Here is a 7,056-nt window from a genome sequence, read left to right on the forward strand (position 1 = left end):
ATTCATAATGCGTAAGACACATTTCCGCACTGTCACCTAATGGACAAAGTACGAACATACACAATACCACATCGGCTCTGTTTCTGAACTGAAGAGCTCGTAGCATATAGAATCTAGGATGTCATTCCTAACGGAGAGAAAATACCTTCGATTAAAATCAAAGACAGTGCGATAACATTATTGTTGTTTTGTGGACTTCAGTCCTAAGACTGGTTTGATGCAGCTCTCCATGCTACTCTATCCTGTGCAAGCTTCTTCGTTTCCCAGTACCTACTGCAACCTACATCCTTCTGAATCTGCTTAGTGTATTCATCTCTTGGTGTCCCTCTACCATTTTTACCTTCCACGCTGCCCTCCAATGCTAAATTTGTGATCCCTTGATGCCACAGAACATGTCCTACTAACCGGTCCCTTCTTTTTGTCAAGATGTGCCACAAACTCCTCTTCTCCCCGATTCTATTCAATACTTCATCATTAGTTATCTAATCTTCACCATCCTTCTGTAGCACCACATTTCGAAAGCTTCTATTCTCTTCTTTTCCAAACTATTTATCGTCCATGTTTCACTTCCGTACATGGCTACACTCCATACAAATACTTACAGAAACGACTTCCTGACACTTAAATCAATACTCGATGTTAACAAACTTCTCTTCTTCAGAAACGCTTTCCTTGCCATTGCCAGTCTACATTTTATATTTTCTTTACTTCGACCATCATCAGTTATTTTGCTCCCCAAATAGCAAAACTCCTTTACTACTTTAAGTGTCTCATTTCCTAATCTAATTCCCTCAGCATCACCCGATTTAATTCGACTACATTCCATTATCCTCGTTTTCCTTTTGTTGATGTTCACTAACACGAATTCTTTACAGGCGAATGGAATAACTGGTAGAAGCTGACATCGGGGAAGATCAGTTTGGATTACGTAGAAATATTAGAACACGTGAGGCAATACTGACCCTACGACGTATCTTAGAAGAAAGATTAAGGAAAGGCAAACCTACGTTTCTAGCATTTGTAGAGTTAGAGAAAGCTTTTTACAATGTTGACTGGAATACTCTCTTCCAAATTCTAAAGGTGGCAGGGGTAAAATACAGGGAACGAAAGGCTATTTACTATTTGTACAGAAACCAGATGGCAGTTATAAGAGTCGAGAGACATGAAAGGGAAGCAGTGGTTGGGAAGGGAATGAGACAGGGTTGTAGCCTCTCCTCAATGTTATTCTATCTGTATATTGCACAAGAAGTAAAGGAAACAAAAGAAAAATTCGGAGTAGGTATTAAAATCCATGGAGAAGAAATAAAAACTTTGAGGTTCGCCGATGACATTGTAATTCTGTCAGAGACAGCAAAGGACTTGGAAGAGCAGTTGAATGGAATGGGCAGTGTCTTGAAAGGATGGTATAAGATGAACATCAACAAAAGCAAAACGAGGATAATGGAATGTGGTCGAATTAAGTCGGGTGATGCTGAGGGAATTAGATTAGGAAATGAGACACTTAAAGTAGTAAAGGAGTTTTGCTATTTGGGGACAAAATAACTGATGATGGGCGAAGTAGAGATGATATAAATTGTAGACTGGCAATGGCAAGGAAAGCGTTTCTGAAGAAGAGAAATTTGTTAACATCGAGTATAGATGTGTCAGGAAGGCGTTTCTGAAAGTATTTGTATGGAGTGTAGCCATGTATGGAAGTGAAACGTGGACGATAAATAATTTGGACAAGAAGAGAATAGAATCTTTCGAAATGTGGTGCTACAGAAGATTGCTGAAGATTACATAGGTAGATCACATAACTAATGAGGAGGTATTGAATAGAATTGGGGAGAAGAGGAGCTTGTGGCACAACTTGACTAGAAGAAGGGATCGTTTGGTAGGACATGTTCTGAGACATCGAGGGATCACAAATGTAGTATTGGAGGGCAGCTTGGAGGGTAAAAATCGTAGAGGGAGACCAAGAGATGAATACACTAAGGAGATTCAGAAGGATGTAGGCTGCAGTAGGTACCGGGAGATGTAGGAGCTTGCACACGATAGAGTAGCATGGAGAGCTTCACCAAACTAGTCTCAGGACTGAAGACCACAACAACAACAAGAAGGAAGGAGATCATAATAACTCCGAAAAACTACCATCAGTTGATTGGTCCTCAAGAGTGTTACAAAATAACTCCCCCTACTGCAGCAGCAGTCTACCATAGGTCGCTAGAGGAATTTTGTGTTCCAGGTGACTGGAAAATGCGCGGATCACTCCAGTTTTCTAGAAGGATCGTAGAACGGACGCACAAAACTCTAGGCTCGTATCACTCGTATCTGTTGTAGAACTATCGAACCCGTTGGAATCACCAAGGAGTCTGGAAACAGTACTGTCTGAATCCTAGCTAGGTCTGTTCGTCCGCGAGACGAGAGTAGATAGCGACGACCAGGTGGATGCCATGTTCTTTGACATACATAGTGTGTTAGATACATTTCCGGATTGTCACCTAATGGAAAAAGTACGTACATACACAATAACAGATCGGCTATTTTCAGAACTTAAGAGCTTGTAGCATATAGAATCTAGGATTTGAAGACCCAACGGAGAGCAGCGCGCTTCGTTACAGGATCATTTAGTAATCGCGAAAGCGTTACGGAGATGATAAACTCCAGTGGAAGACTGCAGGAGAGACGCTCAGTAGCTCGGTACGGGCTTTTGTTGAAGTTTCGAGAACATACCTTCACCGAGGAGTCAAGCAGTATATTGCTCCCTCCTACGTATATCTCGCGAAGAGACCATGAGGATAAAATCAGAGAGATTAGAGCCCACACAGAAGCATACCGACAATCCTTCTTTCCACGAACAATACGAAACTGGAATAGAAGGGAGAACCGATAGAGGTACTCAAGATACCCTGCGCCACACACAGTCAGGTGGCTTGGGGAGTATGGATGTAGATGTAGATGTAGATTCCTAACGGAGAGAAAAAAACTTCTAGTAAAATCAAAGACAGTGTGATAAGATTATTACTGTTCATGATATATGTAAATGAGAATTTCATAAACTCGATCTGGCTCTTCGCGATTGGTGCATTTGTTGTTTATTGGCATCTTCTTGGAGATGTGGCGCTTCAGTCCGGAACCGCACTGCTGCTACGGTCGCAGGTTCGAATCCTGCCTCGGCAATGGATGTGTGTGATATCCGTAGGTTAGTTCGGTTTAAGTAGTTCTAAGTCTAGGGGACTGATGACCTCACATGTTAAGTCCCATAGTACTCAGAGCCATTTGTACCATTTTTTGGACATGTGGCCCGTCGGAGCAACTAAATGAAGGGTTATTTCTTGTTTATGCCATACGCCTGTGCATTTCGCCTCTTCTTACTTAAGAAGTATCCGCAGTAAATTATTATTTGCGTTTGGTGTATGCATTAACTTTAAAATAAAAGTGATTCTCACAGACTTTCTGTTGTCTCTTATTGTTGCGTAAGTATTGTGTTTCATTAGGTTAAATTTCTGTTTCACGCTAATTGCGACTTCTTCGGATCTTTTTATCACATACGCTTTCCCATCGAATTGTAACTCATGGTCCTGCGTACTCCATGAAATCCAGTGTTAGGGGCTTCCCAGCACGCTTCAGCTAAACACTTCACTATCACAATGTGTAATTCTTAAAAACCTGTGCTCATTGTGTGTGTGTACTGTTTATAGCACTGTCAACTGTCACTGTGCTGTCATATGAATAGAGGGGCACGAAGGAATCACTAGTTGGGAAGGCAGTAATGCGGGTTGTAGCCTTTCCCCGTTGTTACTTAATGGCTATATTGAGCAAGGAATGGAATCGAAGTAGATATTCTGAAAGGGGATTAAACTGCAGGGAGGAGAAATAAAAACTCTTAAGTAAGCAGTTGACATTGTAATTCTGTCAGACAGTAAAGGACTTGAGAGGTGTTGAATGTAGTGGGCAGTGTCTTAAAAGAAGGACTTAAGAGGAATACCATAAAAAGCAAAACAAGTGTTCTTGGCCGAAATGAATCGTGGCTTGGAAGAAAGTTTTAAATGAGTACAAAGATTGGAAGGGTGATGAAGTATAGTCGAATTAAATCTGGAGATCCAGATAGTATAGACCGTTTTGTGGTTAGGGCAAGCACAGCTCCGATTATACACTGTTACTGTTAGAAAATTTTCAAAAGGTCTCCAAAAAATATATCGAAAGCCTTTAAAAAGCTTCCTGAAAATGAACAAAAATTCTTCGACGCTGCATTAACTAGAACAGGTTCCCTTACTAAGTCATTCCTAGTAAAGGATCCTATACACAGCTAATGCGGCCTTGAAGAATTTTCATTCATTTTCAAAACACATTTTGAAGGCTTTTTTAAGTTTATTTTTTAGAATTTTTGGAAATACGAGGAAACGTGACACTTAAAGCATTCGTCCAGTTTTGGTATTCGGGCAGCAAAATAAGTGACGATGGTCAAAGTAGACAGAGCATAAAACGCAGACCGACAGTATCAAGAAATGCATCTGTGAAAAAGAGAAAATTGTTTTAAATTTAACTGTTAAGAGGTCTTTTCTGAGGATGTGTTTCTGTAGTGTAGCTTTTAACAGTTGAAATATTGTCAGTAAACAGTTCAGACTAGAAGAGAACAGACCTTTTGAAAGTGTTACTAGAGAAGAATGTTTATATGGAGAGATATAGTAACTAATGGAAAGGTACTGAAGCGACTTAGGGAGAAAAAGAACTTAGCGACACAGTTTGACTAAAATAAGGCATTGGTTGTTAGGAGACATTGTTAGGCGTCAAGGAACCGACAGTATGGTAATAGAGGAAAAAGCAGGGGGTGGAAGTTGTAGAGTACAATTACCAGGTTGAAACTGATGTAAGTTGCAATAGTTACGCAGAGATGAAGAGGCTTGTAAAGAGTGGAGTAGCGTGGAGACTTCGTACCGAAGAGCACAGTAAAGACAACAACATAATACTGTGCTCCAGACGCAATTTCTCAGCAATATTTTCTTCAAATCAAAGCTTTTGATACTAATGGATATCTGAGGAAATTGAATTATTTTTTATTTCGTCTGACTCAGTAGCACTGATACAAAATTCAGCTGTAATGGTCACTGGTTTCGGGCCCACACACACACATTTGTAAACCAAATACCTAAAAATTACGAAGTATCTGTCTTAAAATAATGTGTACAAACAATATGTATATCCATATTATGGGAGCTCATTTGCTTATAGATATACCTTCATATTAAATGTAATTATTCATACAACAAGGTGCCAAAATGCACTGCAAAGTGGGCAACAAGTGCCATCATTGATCGTAGCCTATGCGACCGTTTCTGCTGACACAACCACACTGAAAAATACTACCTACAGCATCAACAGGACACCGGTGTCGCCCTCTTACAAATGCACATACGCATGTGACTGCCTATCAGTTTTCTGCAGTGCTGCCGCAACGATTGTCTGTTTATTGGTAATATTTTAATAGTAAAGAAATATCGAATTTGCATTATGGAAAATGCTGACAATTAACGTGGGATGTGAAAGAAAATATCAGTTTTACACTTCAGGAAAAGTAAACAAATTTTTACAAAATAGCGTAGCGTCCAAATGGAGCACGCAAAGTCAGGAAGGTCGACATAGCGAGTCCTCTTGTATATAGACCTATGTTTTTGTAGCAGGGAAGTATCTAGCATTACTAACTTGCATACAGGGAGTCAATGGTAAAACCTAAAATATGCTATTCATTATTGCATGTTAGCCACATACTGTATAAAATAAAAAAGCCGAAAGACGTAAAACAGTTACAGCTTCGGTAATTACATTATTAGTGTAACCTTTGGTACCAAACCTACAATAACGCATTAAATAAACATCTGAGCATCATCCGACGCAATCACCATTCATAGCGTCAAGGCCGGATTCAAAGACAAAAAAAAAAAATGGTTCAAATGGCTCTGAGCACTATGGGACTTAACTCCTGAGGTCATTAGTCCCCTAGAACTTAGAACTACTTATACCTAACTAACCTAAGGACATCACACACATCCATGCCCGAGGCAGGATTCGAACCTGAGACCGTAGCGGTCACGCGGTTCCAAACTGAAGCGTTTAGAACCGCACGGCCACACCGGCCGGCATTCAAAGACAAACCTTGTTTCTGCACTGATTATATAAACACAATAATCGTAGGCGTATTATTCATAATGCTAGTATATCATTACAGAGGGCTACCTTACAAAACGGCGTGTTACAACTACTATGGGTCATCATGAGGCGTGCAGATTTTAGTAATACACCCTTTGAACAAAAAATTACGTATGCGCGCACCCTGAGCACGGTAGTAATACAACAACATATGCTTTTCGTTCAGATCCTCGACACCCGATGCATACGCGCCGAAAACAACGTGTCCGGCTGAAATCCCGCAGGAGTTTCATAGAAACTACTGAAGAGCTCGCCACCAAGCCCGTCGCAAGGCGGCTATCTCTTTGGGAAGAAATGGTGCCACACTCCACAATGGAACTACTTGAGGAGGGATTTGCAGGATTTCAACTACCTTTTACAACTTGGAGGTCATTAAACCGGCTGCGCACTAGAGTAACTTGGTGCAAATCAAACCTATTTAAATGGGGTTACAGTGATAGCGATAGGTGTGAATGCGGAGCAATACAGGACTTCGACCACCTATTGATTTGCCCAGATATGTCTATAACATGCACTAAAGATGATATTTTGAAAGTCAATGACAAAGCAAACTACGTTGCTAAGTACTGGGAAGGGAAGATATAATTGGTGCATCCGGATACGGAAGAAGAAGAAGTTCAGAAATGGAATAATCATAAGTACCGGTGACACATACAGCACAGCACATTTTTGTGTGACCATACAATGTCTGGGTTGTGCAATCGCACCCATTACCACTTTTCGTTTCTTGCATTAAGCGTTTTCTTATTAAAACAAAATCTCTTGTTTCTTACGAGGTGTCATGAACACAGTATTAACATGTTATACAAAACGTAGTGGATGCCAACTCGTTTTCTTGACTGGTGTGTGCCAGAGGGTACTTTGTGTACC

Source organism: Schistocerca americana, chromosome 3, assembly GCF_021461395.2.
Source record: "Schistocerca americana isolate TAMUIC-IGC-003095 chromosome 3, iqSchAmer2.1, whole genome shotgun sequence".
Classification (NCBI taxonomy): domain Eukaryota; kingdom Metazoa; phylum Arthropoda; class Insecta; order Orthoptera; family Acrididae; genus Schistocerca; species Schistocerca americana.